The following is a 20,099-nucleotide window of genomic DNA, read 5'->3' as shown; positions in this document are numbered from 1 at the left end:
GAACATAAGATAGTATCAAATTATAGTAATCCTCATATAAGATAATATACTATTATCTCAAGTTTAAGGATCATGTCTTACATGATTGTCATAAGAGTATTGTCTATAGACACTTGGGATAAATTCCATATGGACTACTCAGTAGGGTCGTGTTCAATGAACTTGTTCTTATAACAAGCACCATCTACTTTTCTCAGAATCCCTATTCCTCAACCTTATAAGATAGATTACTTCACAAATAAGTGATAACACATTATGGTAGTCTCGAGCATTTGATTAATATCCAATTATCAATATCTAATTCTTGATCAAACATCAATTACGAACAAAGTTTAGGAACGTATGTATTAAGAACCTCATCATTATAAACTTGCTTTATAATTTCACTTACATTTGTATTTACATTCCATGGTGTTCATCTTTAACAATTTGAATTATACCTTAATAATACCTACTACTCATACCAATAGAGTCGAACAATCCCTTTACTATAATTGTATGCCATCAATTGTGATGTATAAATTAACACAGATCATCTAACAACATTTTTTCTTTAGGGCATTGATAGGCATCATATTACACATATTTACATGCCCAATTGTTTACATTCTTGTGCATAATTATCTCGTTTTATGCTAGAATCACCTGCCTTTTGGTTCCTTTCACGTTTCAGGTTGTTATCGAAGGACATTGTCAGCAATCGAGGGAAATACGCGTAATTACAGACCAGAATCCATCAAATTGAGCAAGGACTAGCATTATGAGGTTGAGCGGCTGGACTCGGCGTGCTGGATGTCAATTTGCCCCAAAGTGCCATTTTGGCATGGTTTCCATAGCCACCGCGGCGTGGTGGCTCGACCGGCAGGCGGCACGGAAGAGGTCAACATAACGGAATGCACAGGTTCAGCATGGCCTGGACTCTGCCCGTGCTGACCAGCACAGGGTTGACCACGGCCGTGTTGAAGGGACTATATAGCCAAATCGATTTGGTGAATGAGGGGTCAATTTTCTGACTTGATTTCCAATATACACACTCAATTCATTTGTTTCTAGACCTCAATTGTCGACTTTGGGAGATCAATTTCATCAATTGAAGGAAGGATTACACTTGTTTCAACATCAATCCGAAGATCAAAACAAGATTTGGGAGCATTCAAGAGGCAAATTAGGGTTTGATATTTTGAATTGGAAAATTAGGGTTTCTCATCCAACTTGAAAGAGAAGGGTGTACATGCTTTTAATTTGCTTTTCCTTATTTGTTCCTTACTTTGTTTTAACTATGAACATGAGTAGCTAGAGCTTTTGAACCCATTGGGGTCTCTATTGTTGATGGATTGTTTGATTTGTTTTGATTATTAAGTTACCAAATTGTAATCCTTCTTGCTTATCAGTAATAAAAGTTAATTTCATTTCACTTGAGGCATTGAGTAAAATGTTGCTTAAATTGTTTAATTGGTATTGAGAAATTCGTTAAATAGTCGGAACTTGATTAAGCAAGAACTGGTTAATATCACTTAGAGATAAGGTTAATCGGCTAGCCGGATTAAGGATTAAAAACTCTTAATAGACTTGAATCTAAGCTTCATGCTATGCTGAGATTAATTGTAGGAAGAGATTCCAGCATTTAGTTCCTAGAGTTAGGAATTCGGTGAGCTCGAGAGAGGATTCGAGTTCATTTTAGGATTCAGGCACGGGTAATCAATTTGGTAATTAAGATAATCACCTTTAGTAATTCCATCGCAATTAGGTCCCCTTTGGGTTTGCTTTCTTCCAGGGTTGCTCCATTATCCTTTCAGATTATTTGACATTTAATTAATTGTTTGTTCATATTCAATCATAGCATAACACTTCATTGAGTTGTTTAGGTTAAATAACATAAAACACTATAGTAGGTCTAGGATCACCCTTTCTCGAGAATACGACCTTGATACTCACTGTTTATGCTAGTCTGCATCGATAGGTTCACTGTCTAGGATTGTAGCTATGTAAATAGCTTATCAAGTTTTTGGTGCCATTGCCGGGGAATTACTTTTTGTGTGAACTAGAACGAACTTGTGTTTTCGTTAATTTAGCCATATTTACTTTTATGTCTTTATTTTGCTTTATTTTATTCTTTTATTGTCTTGACCATTGTTGTTCTTTGGTCGCTATATTCCACTTGTAGGTAGTTTATGACCAGGAGCTCTAACCCTAATCCATAGAACCCTTATTTGACCCGGAGCGTTGTCTCAGATTATTGAGATAACGTTTGCAAGCAGTTGAGGAGGAGGTCGGAGTTATAGTTCAGGTTCATAGAGCTAACGTGATGGAGAACCACAACCCCCAAGCCGATGATGATTAGAGGATGATGTATGAGTTTGCTCAACCATATTTGGATGGGATGAAAACTAGTATAGTCAGACCTCCTATAGCGGCCAACAAATTTGAGATAAAGGCCAATGTTATCCAGATGATCGAGTAGAGCGTGCAGTTTGGAGGATTGCCCAGCGACGATCCCAATGCACATATCGCCAACTTTTTAGAGATTTTTGACACATTCAAGATAAATGAAACAACCGATGATGCCATCCAGCTGAGATTGTTTCCATTTTCCTTGAGGGACAGAGCAAAGAGATGGTTGCAATCTCTTCCACAGCAGACAATTACTACCTGGATGGCATTGGCCAAAAAATTTCTCTATAAGTATTTTCCTCCCGCTAAAACTGCTAAACTTAGAAATGACATATCTTCTTTTATACAGTTTGATGATGAGAGCATCTACGATGCATGGGAGAGGTTTAAGGATCTTTTGAGATGCTGCCCACATCACGGATTGCCAATGTGGATGCAGGTTCAAACCTTCTACAACGGGTTGAACCTTACGACGAGGCAGATGGTGTATGCTGCAGCAGGTGGGGTGCTAAATAGTAAGACGCCCGAGCAGGCTCAGAACTTGATAGAGGGAATGGCCATGAACAATTATCAGTGGCAATCCTCTAGGAGCCGACCCGAAAGACAGGGAGTGGTCAACCAAGTGGATTCCACAGCAGCCTTAACAGCTCAGGTGGAGCTTCTAACTAAGAAGATTGACCAACTTCAGATGCTGGTTCATGCAGCGAACGTTGGCTGCGAGTTTTGTGGTGGCCCGCACTATAGTGCAAACTGTACTGCGGGAGGTATGTTTGTTTCATCTTCTTCTACTTTTCCATCTGTTTCTGCTGTGTCTTCTGATGTTGAGCAGGTTGATTATATAAGGAATGCCCCAAGGCAGCAGGACAACTCTTACAGCAACACATACAACCTTGGGTGGCGCAATCATCCTAACTTTGGTTGGGGGAACAATAATGCATAGGGTCCACCAGGTTTTCAAAGACTTCATTAGCAGCCACAGCAACAGCCAGCTGGGCCTGCACAAGCTCCTCCTCCACCAGAAAAGAAGTTAAATTTAGAGAAGCTTATGATGAAGTTTGTGACATCTACGGAGACGAGATTCCAGTAGACTGATAGTGTACTTAGGAATCAGCAGGCCTCGATTTAGAACTTGGAGACTCAGATTGGCCAGATTTCTAAGATGCTTTCAAAGAGACCCGCAGGATCACTCCCCAGCACTACAGAGTCAAACCCGAGGGAGCATTGCAAGGCTATCACCTTGCGATCAGGTAAGCAATTATCTGGTTCTTTGCCTTTAGCTGATAAGGATGATATGATTATGCAGGACGAGCCAGCTAAGGAAGGACTAGAGCTTGAGGTGGTGGAGATTTAGAGGAAGAAAGAAGACAGGCAAAAGAGCCTTGTGTAAGAGTATCAGCCCCTGGTTCCATATCCTGCGAGGTTGAGCCAGGATAAGGTGGACAAGCAATACAGTAAGTTTCTTGACTTGTTTAAGCAGCTGAAAATTAACTTACCTTTTATTGAGGCAATTTCGCAGATGCCGAAGTACGCCAAGTTCTTAAAGGAGATTTTGAGCAATAAGAGGAAATTGGAGGATCTTGGTCAGGTAGTACTTAATGAGGAGTGTTCAGGTATTCTCCAAAAATTTGCCACTCAAGCAACGAGATCCAGGGAGTTTTACTGTCCCTTGTGTGATTAGCAATTTGCCAATTAGTGGTGCATTGGCCAATTTAGGAGCTAGTATTAATTTGATGCCCACTAGTTTGTTTGCTAAGTTAGGGTTGTATGAACCCAAGCCTACTAGGATGAGCATTCAGTTAGCTGATAGGACTGTTAAGATTCTTAGAGGTATTGTTGAGGATGTACTTGTGAAGGTTGATAAATTTATCTTTCCTGTGGACTTTGTGGTGATGGATATGGAGGGTGAGAGCACTGTGACTCTTATCCTGGGTAGGCCTTTCCTAGCTACATCGAGGGTTTTTATCGATGTAAGCGATGGGAAGCTTAAGCTTAGAGTTGATGATGAGACCATTACCTTTGACCTAGCCATTTCTATAAGACAGTCACTAGACCATGATGATGCTGTGTATTCTATTGATGTGATTAATGATGTGGTTAAGTCTCATTTGCAGGAAATGTTATGTTCTGACCCTTTGCAGGTAGCATTAGCTGAGGATGAGGAGGAGTTGTCCAACGAGCAAGTGTTGGAGCAACTCGCTATTTTATTGGCTTCTGAGCCGAGCTTGTTAACTGATTCTTATCTTTTTCTTGACAGGTCTGGAGTGCAGAAGGTAAAGACTTCATTCGAAGACCCACCAGTCTTAGAATTGAAGGAGTTGCCAAGCCACTTGATTTATGTCTTCTTGGATGAAGAGAAGTGCTTACCAGTGATCATAGCAGCTGATCTGACTCCCGAAGAACAAGCCATGCTTTTAGAAGTTCTAAGGAACTACAAGAAGGCCTTTGCCTTCAAGATAGCTGACATCCCAGGCATAAATCCAAGTTTTTGCTCTCATAAGATATTGTTGGAGGACAATTTTAGGCCAGTTGTTCAGCTTCAGAGACGGCTCAACCTAAACATGGAAGAAGTAGTGAAGAAGGAGGTAATTAAACTTATTGATGCAGGTTTGATCTATCCCATTTATGACAGTTCATGGGTGAGTCCTATGCAAGTTATGCTCAAGAAAGGAGGCATGACAGTGGTAAGGAATAAAAAGGATGAGTTGATCCCGACTCGGACGGTAATAGGCTTCCGAGTTTGTATTGATTACAGGAGGCTTAACGATGCAACTCGGAAGGATCATTTCCCTCTTACTTTCATTGATCAGATGATTGAGCGTTTGGCAGGTCACATATTCTATTGTTTTCTTGATTGTTTTTCAGGTTATTTCCAGATTCCTATTGCACCTGAGGACCAAGAGAAGACTACTTTCACCTGCCCCTATGGGACGTTCGCTTACAGACGAATGCCATTCGGATTGTGCAATGCACCGACTACATTTCAGCGGTGCATAATAGCTATCTTTGAGGACATGATTGAGGATTCTATAGAGGTATTTATGGATGACTTCTCTATTTTTGGTGATTCTTTCTCTCTTTGTTTGGAAAATCTTGAGTGCATGTTAGCTAGGTGTATTGAGGCTAACTTAGAATTGAATTGGGAAAAATGCCATTTCATGCTGAGAGAGGGGATTGTGTTAGGGCATAAGATCTCTCAGACTGGGATGGAGGTGGACAGAGCTAAGATAGAGGTTATATCTAAGCTACCTCCTCATAGTTCTGTTAAGGCAGTTAGGAGTTTTCTAGACCATGCAGGGTTTTATAGGAGATTTATTAAAGATTTCTCTAAGATTGCTAGGCCTCTTACTCAGTTGTTAGTTAAGGATGTATCTTTTGGTTCTAATGATGCATGCTTGGATGCTTTTGAGTTCTACAGTCCCGATCATGGTTTCGCCTGATTGGGGGCTGCCTTTTGAGTTGATATGCGATGCTAGTGATTATGCAGTTGGAGCTGTGCTTGGATAGAGGATTGAAAAGAAGTTCCAACCCATTTATTATGCTAGCAAGACTTTGACAAGAGCCTAAGAGCACTACACCACCACAGAGAAAGAGTTGTTTGTTGTTGTTTATGCCTTCGACAAGTTTAGATCGTACCTCGTTCTCTCCAAGACCATTGTCTTCACGGACCACTCGGCATTGAGGTACTTATTCCTGAAAAATTATGCGAAACCGAGATTGATTTGGTGGATTCTTTTATTGCAGGAATTTGATGTCAAGATCAAGGATAAGAAGGGCGCAAAGAATCTGGCAGTGGACCATTTATCAAGATTGGAGAATCCTCACTTGGATGCACTTGATGAGACGACCATAGACGATCGATTTCCAAAAGAGCATTTATATGTCACTCAGGTATACACTGATACTCCCTGATTTTCAGATTATGCTAACTATTTGGTTGCTAGGGTTTTACCAAATGGTATGACTTATCAGCAAAAGAAGAAATTCTTTGCTGATTTGGAATACTACATTTGGGAATATCCCTTTCTGTTTAGAGTGTGTGCAGATCAGGTGATTCGCCGTTATGTGTACGGCAAAGAGACTCTCCAAATATTGAGGCACTTCCATGAGGGACCCACTGGAGATCATCAAACAGCAAACCATACAGCGAGGAAGGTGCTAGAGGTAGGATTCTATTAGCCTACACTCTTCCAAGACGCCCGAAAATTCGTTCAGGTTTGTGATGCTTGTCAGCGCACAGGTAATATCTCTTCTCGTGATGAGATGCCCCAAACTAGTGTGCAAGTTGTTGAGATTTTTGGTGTTTGGGGCATCAACTTCATGGGACCCTTTCCCTCTTCATATGGTAATAAGTATATTCTGGTTGCTGTTGAGTACTTTTCTAAGTGGCCTGAAGCTCAGGCTGTGGCCACTAATGATGCCAGGGTTGTTTGCAGGTTCCTTAAGCGATTGTTTGCTAGGTTTGGCACACCTAGGGCGCTTATTAGTGATAGAGGAACACATTTCTGCAATGCCCACTTAGAGAAGGTACTTAAGCGGTATGGGGTTATTCAGCGTTTCTCTACTCCCTATCACCCCTAGACTAGTGGGCAGGTTGAGGTAACTAATAGGGGTATTAAGCATATTTTAGAGAGAACCGTTAGTGCCAATAGGAAGGATTGGGCTCTTAAGTTGGATGATGCGTTGTGGGCATTTAGGACTGCTTTTAGGACATTTATAGGTTTTACGCCCTATAGGCTGGTATATGGGAAATCTTGTCACTTACTTGTCGAATTAGAACACAGGGCTCTTTGGGCCCTTAAACCTTGCAATTTTGATGTTGATTCTGCAGGTAAGGAAAGATGGTGGCAATTGGGTGAATTGGAGGAATGGCATCAACAAGCGTATGAAAACTCCTCAATTTACAAGGCGAAGACAAAAAAGTGGCACGATCAGAGGCTCAAAGGTCCCAAGGAGTTTCAAAGTGGAGATAGAGTATTGCTATATAACTCACGTCTTTAGTTGTTCCCAAGGAAGATCAGGAGTCGATGGTCGGGACCCTTCGTGGTTAAGCAGGTTTTCTCATATGGCACAGTCGAGCTTCATCATCCCAAGAAGGGTGATTTCAAAGTCAATGGACATAGGCTCAAGGTGTATCACGGAAACTCGTTGGAGACTGAGCAGCGGGTTAACATGATGTTGTACCTGTAATGATGGTTCATATTGAGTCCAGCTAAATGACTCAAGAATAAAAAAGAAGCGCCCTTGGGAGGCATTCCTATTCTAGTTTTATGCTCTTTTCCTCTGTCCATTTTTATATTATCATTCGTTGCATGCTTATTGATCTTTAGAACAATTACTTTTTATATTAAACATATTTGTATGAACTTAGTGTTAGAATAACTTATGTCGGATTTTTGGTAATCAGTGAAGTGTCACTTTCCCGTTTGATTTACTTACTTGATCTACGGCCTAAATGTGTATGTATATGTGTCGAATGCAGGTAGGGAGTTCGATGACTCGAGATGGTGAAGGAAAGCTCGGAATCAACACTTTCACCACGGTTTCCATGGCCATCACGGGCTACAACACTAGGCCATGCTCATCAGCACAGCCAAAGTCAAGCCCGTGGTGAGAGAACACTTAAAGCACAAAGAAAACTTCACCAATTCAAAGACGGCCCGAAGCACCACGGCAAAGAACATCGTCAGGCCGGTCAAGACGGCCGTGCCCCCACCCGTGCTAAATGGTGCACCATTGAATCATAAGAAGGTCGAGTCTGGCCGATCAACCACGACCTTGCCCTCGCCCGTGCTGACCCCCGTGCCTATAAAAAGGGAAGCTTTCAACAATTTTGCTACCCCCTTTTCTAAGCTCCAAGGTGTTGTTTTCTTCCATTTCTCTCATCTTTCTTACCTTTCTTAGCAATTCCATGTAAGTCTCTTCACTTTTTGCTTTTATTTTTTTTAATTTGGTTTTTCTTTTATGCATATACTTTATTTAGGACGTGCTAGTATGTTTTAGTAGTTTTACATTATTACACTGCTTCAATATGACCTCAGTTAGATTTAATTTACATTAGTTGTTATGTTTACTGTGAAGTCGGTTATGAAAATGATAAGTGTGGGGTTTGGTGGAAATAAAGTTTGTCTATGGCATTCTATTATGAATAATTGTTAAAATAAAGTTGCGTTAGTTGGTGCACGATAAAGTAGGTTAGAATGTATCAGTTAATTAGTTTATGCAGGAGATTGAGGCTTTAGTCTTTTGTTAAGTCTAAAATTTTTTGTTAGTCGAATTACAGCCGTTATGCTGTTTAATTTCGAGTAGGATTTCTGATTAACTTGATTTCTTGAACGAATAACTAATGATTCATTGCATTAGGTAATATGACAGACCGCGATCAATCCCATAGAAAGCAACTGAAACGCGTCGCTACCAGCAAGCGATGGCATGGCGAAGGAACATCTTCCTCCACAGCACTAGAACCAGCACCAGCACCAGCACCTCCACCTCCACCGCAACAGCAACTAGTCCGAGCTCGAAGAGCACCAGTTGTGATTCCACGTGCACCTAGTCGTCATCCATTGTGGACATTCCCTAATGCAGATAATGAAAGTCGATTCCAAGTCATGAGATGGAAGCAAGTGATGGCGGGTCGTTGCATCGACTTTATATCCCTAGAAAGAGTGGGATTGGTTCATGATATACGCAGTCTGTTCGAGACTCTACCGTATGCGCGATTCTTTGACATCATTGAGCCAACCTACCATGAGCTTCCAATTGAGTTCCTCAGCACCTTCTTCCTGCAGCAACAGATTACAAACTAGCATCAGCCTGATGTAGTCTATTTTAGACTTGGGGCAAGGGAGTTCTTAATGTCAGTCCCACAATTCGGCATGCATTTGAGATTATAGACTGAACAGGAGATCTCGGGGGAGGAGTATCAGGGATGTCTCTACATCAACCTAATCTCGTACGACACCATGTGGGACTCATTGGTACTTAGGCCAGAAACGTACTACCCAAGCAGGTCTAAGGCGTCTAGCCTTCCGGATCATCTCTGCTATCTCCATACCCTATTAGCTTACACCATTACAGGTAGAGGAGATAGTTTTGGAGCGGTAATTCAGACTGATGTCTTCATCCTCTAGGCTATGCAACATCAGAAGAAGTTAGACTTGGGATATTTATTGGTTCGTCAAGTCCGATCATTTATAGTAGACGCCTAGAAGAAGATGCATTATTGTTTTGGCCTGTACGTGACTAGGTTAGCCAAGAGACTGGATGTATTGGACGACTGTCTATCAGAGCTTTAAGATATTGGTGATATGACACCACTAGGGATAAGATAGATGATAAACATGCAGATGATCACGGCTACTAGACATCCACATGGTATAAAATACAAGCTTGTGAGCACAATAGTCAGGGAGGCTAGAGAGGCAGCAGCTAAAGGAGCCCAAGATCCGTCGGCTGGGATCCCGGATGTTAGGATTCCTAACCCAGCTAGAGTGCCTCCATCTGGAGCCTCATCCTCTTATTCTGCAGGGACATCGAGTGCTCAGATTAGTGCTTTGGCTGACCGACTAGATCGAGTCTGCAATCTACAGCAGCAGCACTATACTCAATTTGCGCAGTTTCAAGAGGAGACTAGGGCACAGTTTGGCGGTTTGAACAGCATGCTTTAGCAGCTTATGAGCGGGTTGGAGAGGCACGCCACCTAGATAGACTTCATAGTGGAGCAGATGAAAAAGATGATGGACGCTAGAGCACAAAATCAGTGGCTCATCGATGATATGGAGTTCGATCTAGCAGGATGCTTCACAGACCCTGATCCACCACCGCCCCCTCCTTCAGTGACTTTCCCTGCTCCTCATCTTCCAGTAGATCTAACCAGTGAGGATACACCATCAGCAGACTCCTAGCAGAAAAAAAATTTTGTGCTATTTTTCTTTTTCCTTTTTCTTTTTATTTTCTTTCCTTTATTTTATTTTCTTACTTTTTGCATGCTTAATTTTATGTTTTTTCCTTTCATTTTTCCTTTTATGTTAAGTTATTTTAGTCGAACACTATGCTTTCCCAATTTGAAAACTAAGCATGATCTTCAATAACTATGATGTGCGAGTCATATGCTTACCCAGTTTTAGTCTTTCTAACACTGTGACAGTGTTATACTCAAGTGTGGGGTGGGTCTCCCTTAATTGTTTAAAAGCAATGATAATGGACCATGCTTAGGATATTAGGGCCTAGGTTTTACATGACATTCAAGTTTAGTTTATTCTTTCATAATTAATGACTTAATTCACACACTAGTACTCGATTGTCCCTATTTATCTTCTGTTCTTGAAAGCAATTTCAGTGTATTCAACATGTCAATTTGGCCGGGTTAAACCGGTGTTACTTGAGTTCCTTGCGAATTTACAACCTTTGATTGTGAACTCTGATTATGTCAACCTCGTATTCAATTTATGTGATGATTCAATTGATAAGTCTAAGAATCAATTGCAAATTCTAGCCACTTCAAATGTGAGTCTTTAAACCAAAAAATTGAGCATCTATTGCACATTATGCTCATGAATTTTCTTGTTTGAGTGTGCATTGTACTTACTTTCGTTTATAGAACTTGCTCTGTAATGCTTGTTGCGGTTACATGAATTTTTGAATACCATTAGATGATTTGGGCAACTTAGGATCTCACCACATCTGGCCAAAAGCCTACCCTCTGTTCCCATTAGTCAGCCAGTTTGAGCTGTAACCTTTTCTTCATAATTTACACCTAATCACTACACATACACCATTCTTTACATTTGTCTTTCCTTTCACCCTGTATACTGAGTAATTATGTGTTATGTTTTTGGAATCATAGTGCTTAACATTGTTTTTAATTCACTTAATCTTTTCAGTCATTCTTTGATGCTCCTTTCAATCCAAAATTGGATATTCATTCTTATTGTTTATGTTAATAACCACAGCAGCCCCTACATAAGCTGCTGTAATATATATACATAGTATATATCAAAAAAAAGAAGAAAGAAAAAAAAAATTATTACTTACTTCTTAGCTTTTAGCTCTTATGAATCTAACTCTTGTGAGCATCCTTTACTTCAAATAAGGCTTAGTGAATACTTTTATTGTTTAGCACTCAGTTCCTGAAGCATTCAGTTCAATTAAGTGCATAATTTTTCAGTATACTTTACACTTCTATCCAAATATTCGTACCTTTACCTCAGCCTCATTACAACCCTTGAAAAGACCCTTTGATTTTGGAATTCAATTATTCGCGGTAGCGAAGATGAGATTTATGAGCAAGCTTATGGTAAACAGGTTTTGTGCAGCTGCATTGAGGGAATTTTCTTATTTACCTGTAAACACTGTGAGTGATTTGAGAGATTCCTGTGAGGCAATGGTTCTTAGTCTTTAATGTTGATTTGTTATGTAACTTGTGTTTCGAGATGATATCATTATAGTTCTTTCTTGAAGGTGTATAACTTGTTAGTTACTTGAGTTTCATTCTTTTTATTATGAATAGGGTTGAGTTGTGAACTTTAGCATGGATTCTGAAGGATGATTGTTGCTTGTGCATGTATTGAGTTATTGATTGCTTGAGGACAAGCAAAAGCTTAAGTGTGGGGTGATTTGATAGGCATCATATTACACATATTTACATGCCCAGTTGTTTACATTCTTGTGCATAATTATCTCATTTTATGCTAGAATCACTTGTCTTTTGATTCCTTTCACGTTTTAGGTCGTTATCAAAGGACATTATCAGCAATCGAAGGAAATACACGTAAATATGGACCAGAATCCATCAAATTGAGTAAGGACTAGCATTCCACTCTAACGCTAACCACAATTCGAAATAAAATCAACAAGAAAGGAATAGAATAGCCTAACTCTAACCCATCCCCAAACCAAAGCAACAATCAACCAACAGTCAATAATTCAATTAGCAAAACACCAATATTGAATAGCCCAAAAGATATAAGATGCGAAAGAGCTCAAAATGACCATAAAAATGACTTTCAGGATTGCATGATTTGGGTCACCCAAAAAAAGCAAGTTTTGCCCGGTTCATGCAAAATCCTAGAATCCTCTTTTGTTGTCTGACACGCTTCATGTCAAACTAAGAAGAAATCCTACATGCCCTGTGTAGGCTGTCAGAAGTTAAATTTATGCCCGAGCGACACGGTCTGTGCAGGATTTTCAAAGGAAACCTACACGCTTCGTGCCATAGTCCATAAATTAGAAAAATGAGAGATTTTCATCCCTCAAACTTAAATCCAATTGAATAATAACAAACCCAACAAAAGTCAACTTAAAATCATGCAATTAACATGTCAAAACAAACAAACTATCATCAATCAAACTCAAATCACCAAGAAATCATGCTAGAAGACATGCTTAAACTATTTTCAAATGGGTTTGACACCAAACACAAGACCTAAAAAAAATCTCATGCATCGTTATACAAATTAAACCACCCATAATAAGAAATCAACATACAAATTCACGCTTTACCTCCATTTTAACCCAAAATCCTCAAAAAGAAGAGTTAAAATACTAATCTTGAACTAATAGAGAGAAGAAGAATGGAAAAAAGGAAAAATAGGTCTTCTTAATCTTCAAAGATGAAGTTGATGATGATCCTTACATTTAATTACTTGATAAGAGAAAGATCTGGTTAGATTTGTTATGGGGAGTTAGATTGTAGAGAATGAGAGAAAAGAAAGAAAGAATGTAGAGAAGGAAATAAAAAGAAAGAAAGAGAAGAAAGAGAAAAGGCAAGAAAATGAAAAAAAAAAATGGGTATAACATCCCTTACCAATGAGCTCTAACTACATCACTCTTTAATACTTCCTTCATTCCAAAGTGATCAAAAAGAAAAGTGATGACTCCCTAGAGATAATCTTGGGTGTTAATGCCTTCTCCTCCATGGAACAAGCAAAGGAGAAGAAAAGAGCAAGGTTACAAATTAAAAAAGGTGAAGAGGAAGAGGAAGATGTGGAAGAGACAAAAAGTGAAGAAGAGAGGACTGAGCAAGAGATGGGTATCCCTTAAGAAAGGATCACCTTAAGGGACAAAATGATGATCTTCATGACCAAGCAAGCCAAAAAGCTTGAAAAGTTTTTTAGGCTTCTTAAGCATGCCCATGAGGATCTTATTGAGATGCAAAAATACTATGAAATACCTCATTGCCACCCAGACTCTTAAAGCTTGTCTGATGATGAATCTAGTGAGGAGGAGGATGAGAATGAAGTGGAGTCAATTGATTCCAAAGATATTTAAAAACCATTCTTCATTCATATCATTTCATTCATGTTTTATCTTTTCCATTTTCTTGTTGTTTTTTTAGTCTCATCTCATCTTGTAATTCTACATTTCCTTTCAATGACATTAATGTTTCTTTATATCTTTACTCTCCTATGTTTTTCTATTCTTTACATATCCTATTATTGTTTATGAGTTAACTTTCTTGTTCTTCTTTAACCTTTTTGAGTTTTCCAAAGGAGGAGAGAATGTACAAAAAATATATAATTTATATGCAATATTTCAGGGAGAGCAAGATCAAGACTTATAGTATTTAAAGTTTACAATTTCAACTTTATCTCTTTTTAATCAATTTGTTTGTCAAAATCAAAAAGGGAAAGATTGTTAGCCTAACTGATTTGTCACATGGCTTTGTCCCTAATTTTGATCTTAACAAACAAATTGAAATTGTGATCTAATGTTCTTTTAAGTTTGATATTATAGTTTAATTCAAGAAAATTTCCTTCTAAATCGCGATCCCACCAAGAAGGCGTAATTGTGAAAATGTGCAATTTTAAGGCAGAGACTTCTAGATTACAAAAGTCAAGAATCGTGATCGCACTAAGCAATGGTGCAACTGCGAACTTAAGAAGTTTCAAGGTAGTAGGGAAATGAGCTACAAAGGTCATAATCGCAACCACACTCAGGGAGCACAACCGCAAACTTTAAAGGTTCAAGTGTCCATTATAAACTGCCAATAGTCATTTCAAAAAGTCGCCAATGCCATACTGCCACGTCATATAGTCTTCAGAGGCATTTCAGATTTCGCGACCACGAAGCAAGAATCACAACCGCGATTTACATTCTGACAAGTGCATTTAATGCACTATCTTAAAGTAAACTTAGTAGGTTTTTGAGGATTTTATGAGTAATGGCTCTTTGAGATTTTAAGGGTATAAATACAAATCAAATGGCTTTTATTGGTTGATCAATAACCTCCAAAAGCCTACATTATTATGCATTCAATTTTTCCTTCTTCTTGCAATTAATTTCTTCAATCTTAATTGTTGTAAGAGCTTTAATGCTTTAGTATGGTTTGAGTATTAGCCAAAATAGTTGGGTTTGTGTTTCAGAGTTAGCCTAGATAAAACTCTTGTGGAGGCTGTGTGTGAACCATAAAACACAAAGTGTAAGATTTGGAGTGAGCCCTAAAATACTAAGTTAGGAGTGAGCTTCGGAAAACTTCATTTTATAAAGAGTCAAAATATAGTGAATACCCAATTGTGAATTGGAGAGTGGACGTAGGGTTTGTTAAACCTGAACCACTATAAATCTTGTGTTGTTCTCTCCTTACTTATTCTATATCCTTCTTTAGCAAAAAATTTAATCTCCCATCTCTCCTTCAATTCACCAAATCAACCCTCCCTTCTTGGTCCATAAGGGCAAATAATCATATGTCCTTTTGCCTATGGTACTTCTCTTCGTGTTTACCCATCGAAGGTTGATTTAAGGTCATATTAAAACTAGAGATTCACAGTTTAGAGGATGGATATTTGATTAACTGCAAGACTTCCAAGTAGCATTCTAACTAATCAAGCAAATAGTATGGTAAATCCTAGTAGAAAGAAGTAAGGCTTACTACATGAGCTTTGGCTTGGTAAATAAAGGTTGAGTTCCCTTGGCAAGGAATTCCTTTTTTATACTTCGGAGAAACTTATCCTGTTTTATAATTAATTGGAAATTATATTAGTGCTAATCAACACGATAAGTTTGTAACCTCCTAATACTGGCCAAGGGTGGTGATCATCATTTGTACAAGTCGTCTCCTCTTCGAGTGGAACATGGATATCCCTTGTACCAAATCCACCAAGAATTCAGGGCTTTCTTAATGCTAATGCAAATGCAATGCAGGGTTAAGTTAATAATGCTAGAAAATGTAAAAACTCATCCACTTATTGGAATCAACTTCTTGAGCCCATAATGAAGTCGCCATTATGAGCATGACTTTTCAAGATCGGCCCCAAGCAATATGCGACCTCGTCACCATGTTAAGGAATCGTTCTTCATACTAGGCTCGTTTCGAGATGAGCCATTCGGTAGAGGGTCCTAAAGGATTACGAAATGCTTTAAGACGATTCAGAAAAGGAGTCACCACCTAAAAAGATCGAGATATATACGGGAATGAAAATGACGATTTTGTATCCCTTGCGGAGAGCCTTAGTTTCTCCCTCCCTAAAATCAAACATTCTAGGTTCAGAAAGCTAGGTACGAATAGGGAAGATTCACAAAAGCACCCCAATCTGCTTAGATTGTGACACCTAGCCTCCACTAGAGTATGAGCCTTTATCTTGCCTAATAATATTATATTAACCAATTTACCCTATATTCTTTTTATTCAGCAACCTCTTTTATCTTTTTAACATGTGAGGTGAGCAAGAAAGAATCTAACCTAAGGTAAAGGTATTTTAGTACCTCGAATAATCCTAGAAGGGAAGCACATTGGTGTTTTACTAGTCCTAATTAGGAGATACTTTGGTGCCTTAGGTTTTATCTTTACATGCTTCAGGTCTAAATCATTTTACAATTTTTATTAGTCCTATTATAAGTGATGGATATTCTATCTTTAGCGTATGAGTTGAACACATAATGAAGCACAAGAGCTTACTTTGGTAAGCTTTATTTATTTTATATAGGCATGTGGGTTGATCACAATAATAACTAAATCAAAATTTTATCATATATTACATGTGAGGTGAGTCCCTAATGTGTAAAGATAAACATACAAAAGATAAACATATAAAGAATGAGGTGAGGAGAATAAAAAATCCAGAAAGGGATTAAAGATAATTGGAGAAATAAGGGGGCTTAAACAAACACTATCTTTAAGAGCCTTAATATAAATTAACAATTAAAAATAATCCTAGATAAAGGTCTATCAAATTCTTAGAAGGTTTCCTTCTAAATATTAATCCTGCAATTTGGGGTTAGCACACTAATAATTCAAGAGTACAAATATTAAGCAAATATTATACAACAAATAATAACATAATTAAAATAGACAAGACATGGAGCAAATAAATAAAGGGGCAGAATATAAAAAATTAAAGGCTAAATTTAAATAAGCAATAAAATAAATTAATTAAATTAAATTAATTTTTAGTCTCTTTACATGGGTGACCTCACGCTGGTCGTGGCTGAGCTCGCACGAGGTCAAGCCCCTCCGAACATAAAAGGGCTAAATGACAAAATTTAGGGTGTCAAGCTCCCTGTTCTAGAGAAAATGAGTATGAACTTGTGTGAGTATAGAGTCCACTCGCGCAAAGTCAATCCCTTAATGGCAGCAGAAGGTAAAACAACATTGTCTTGACTTGAAACATGTCGTTAAGGTTCTTTTGGCTTTTGGACCCACACGTGCAGAAGGTGACCTCACGGGAGCTTAGATATCTAGAACTTAAAACTCTCCAAACGACATAGTTCTGGCCAAAGATGATGTCGTTTTGATTTTAGGGCTCCCTCGCTAGTATGCATGGAGGTGACCTCGCACGGGCTTAGTAGCTTATGTCCCAAATGCCTCAAAATGACACCGTATGAAATTAGACACAAATACAGAAGTTCAAAATGATACTAGAATGGCAGGTTCAAGGTTAACCTCGTGTGGGTACATGGTCCACTCACACGGGATCAGCGTACCTAAAAGCGGAAAACTCACATTTTACAAAAAGTGGCAGAAATTAAAACAAAATTAAATGCAAGAAACATGTAAATAATGATGAAATCGAGATGAAAAATAAATTTTGGCCCTCAAGTGGCTATCTTTTGATCTTTTGAAGGAAAAAGGCAAATAGGTTTTGGAGTAAAGGATTTTAGTTGAAGAACCCTAAAGGAATTGCTTAAAATTAAAAAGAATATGGAACTTTTGTTTTCTTATTCACTAAAAACAAATGGGTTTTTGTTTTCCTTCTCTCTCTTTCCTTTTTAAAAATTTGCTCTCGTAAAAGAAATTGCTCTCGTAATAAATTTTGTCCACCTTTGACTTTTTGTAGAGGGGATTTTATTTATAGGGAGACTTTGGATCTTGAAAATCGAACGGAGGGAATTCTCCCTCACTCTTTTGCCTCACTAGATGGGCGACGCATAATTAAAGGAGTCATCTGCCAACCTAAGCTCGTGCAGACTCAGTGCGGGCCTCGCTCTAACTGTGCGGGGGGGCTAGGTAAGACTTGCGCAGGGCTTGAGCTAGAGGCCCATGCTCTAAGGTTATACTCGTGTCATGCAGGATCTAGGTGAACTCGTGTGAGTTCACTTTAGACTCGCACACATTCAGCCTAGAGTCACACGAGGTTAGGACCAGGCTTCTTGGCTTTCTCATGATCTTTAAGCAATTCTTTTAGGATTTTAACACTAATATTTTTCTTTTATCCTTTTGACCATCAACCAATTATATAGTCTTATCATTGGGCTTTATGTAATTTCATATCTCAAATTTTCATTATAACATAGGGCAATTGTTGGGCCTGTAATAATTTTTAGGCCCAATAAGGATAAAATAAAGGCTAAAACCGTAAACCCGTGATATATTAATTAATTAATTAATTAATTAGTTAAGTATTAAAAGCAAAACGGTTAAAGAAATTAGCAAGTGGAGGAAGTCATTACAGTGGTTATCTCCAAGTCACCACTACTTTGTACTTCAATTCCCCAAGTAAGGGAAATAATGGTGCTCTATAGGTACAGAAAACGAAAGCATATCTCCAAGCAAAGTGGAACTTGAAGATTCCTATAAAAGCATCCACAAAGAAGATCCCAATATGAACAATCTAAGCATCAATACTCAACAACAAACAACAAAATATTACTCAAATACAAATTCTCTACAAATATTTTTCTTTTGTTTTTCCAGCAAACTATTATCCAATCATTTTTTTTGTATTTATATTTCATTTCAAACACGGTTGTTTTTAGGCAATTCTCTAGCACATTAAATTACAAGTTTCTTCAGCTTATTTATTTATAATCATTTACTGCTATTAATATTTAATTCTAGTAGTGTCACTTGAAGATCTAAGTAAATTATTAAGGGAGTTTAGAAATTCACTAAACTTTAATTAGAAAGTCATTTAAGACGCATTAATTATATTTAGTTTGTGTACCTACACACGTGGGACAATTTTTGAGACGCTCGACATTAATTTTTCTTCAAACATATTTTTAGTACTCCCAGATGGGGTAATTTTCACTGAAACATATTTTTATCAAAACAGTTTCAAACACCCTTAAGCCATAATTTGTTTGATTTTCTATAGAATGACTATGAAATGATTGTAAAAATTGTTGTAAATAATATTGATTGTAATCTGAATACAAAAAAAGCTTAATTTTGTAAAATATATATAGAGAATTTGATTTATTAAGTTTTGTCTGAATTTTATCTGTGTATTTCATTGTGCGTCTTCTCTCTATCGATTCTTTTTCTTTTTATCCCTTGCACTTCCATAACCACCGCACAATATATAACTGTAAGATGACTAACCGATGAGATAAGCAATCGTTAATCCTTGTCAATATAATGTGGTAACTATATTCCCTTGGAAACACAAATCAAGATTTATTTTAATAACTGTTGTAGAGAGCTCTAAATAATATTTGTATTTGAATTTTTCTCCTCTTACTTTTCTCAATAATTAATTGCTAAACTGCACGTGACTAAAATTAATATAATTAAAATAACTATTCTAATTTAACTTATTAATTAATAAATATCCACGGACTAGACTTATAATTTTGGATTGAGTTTATTACTTTTAAACTTTTATTAGAATAAAAAATACAGTATAAATATTAGATCTTTAGATAATAATAAATTAAATAATTAATATTCATATACAATTTATCCGAAAAGGGAAAAAAATATATTTATAAGAGGTTGATATTATATATTAGGCCATATTGGTTTATGGGTTGTTTTAAATGGGCTTTCCCACGCGTGTCATAATTGTAAAGTGGAAAAGTTCCTTTTGGACCAATTAGAGAGAAGTGACAGCTCAAACAATTATTGGATTGTCTATTCTTCTACCAAAGAAAAAGGAGCATTCCTGTAAACGACAAACGACAACAAGAAACTATGGGAACCATAAATTGTTAAAGAAACGTTTAAATGAAATAGAAAGATTCTATACTTTTCAATAATTTGACTTGAAGAATTCTAACTTGTAAAGGACAAACATTCATAGAAATATTCCGTAAACATTTGCATTTTTTATTTTCAAGATAAATGGTGAATTTGCTCCCTAAATTTATGATTAAGAGTCAAATATATTTAATATAAATTTTTTGAATAAATAGTCTATGAATTTATAATAATTAAATACATGTAACATAAAATTTTTCAGTATATAGCTCCCTGAACTTGTATCCAATGATCAAATATATCTACTTTAAACTTAACAAAAAATGAAATGGCATTAGATTTTTACATTTTA

The 20,099-nt window shown here is 37.5% G+C and overlaps 1 non-coding gene across 1 annotated transcript; it reads right to left on the bottom strand.

Annotated features, from left to right (window-relative positions):
* Positions 1–2,707: 2,707 nt before the first annotated feature.
* LOC112536323 lies at positions 2,708–2,814 on the bottom strand. Its single transcript, XR_003079590.2, has one exon. It is a non-coding gene; the product is annotated as a small nucleolar RNA R71 (small nucleolar RNA).
* Between the last annotated feature and the right edge of the window lie 17,285 nt (positions 2,815–20,099).

Source organism: Ricinus communis, chromosome 2, assembly GCF_019578655.1.
Source record: "Ricinus communis isolate WT05 ecotype wild-type chromosome 2, ASM1957865v1, whole genome shotgun sequence".
Lineage (NCBI taxonomy): Eukaryota > Viridiplantae > Streptophyta > Magnoliopsida > Malpighiales > Euphorbiaceae > Ricinus > Ricinus communis.
This window is presented reverse-complemented; position numbering and strand designations above follow the sequence as displayed.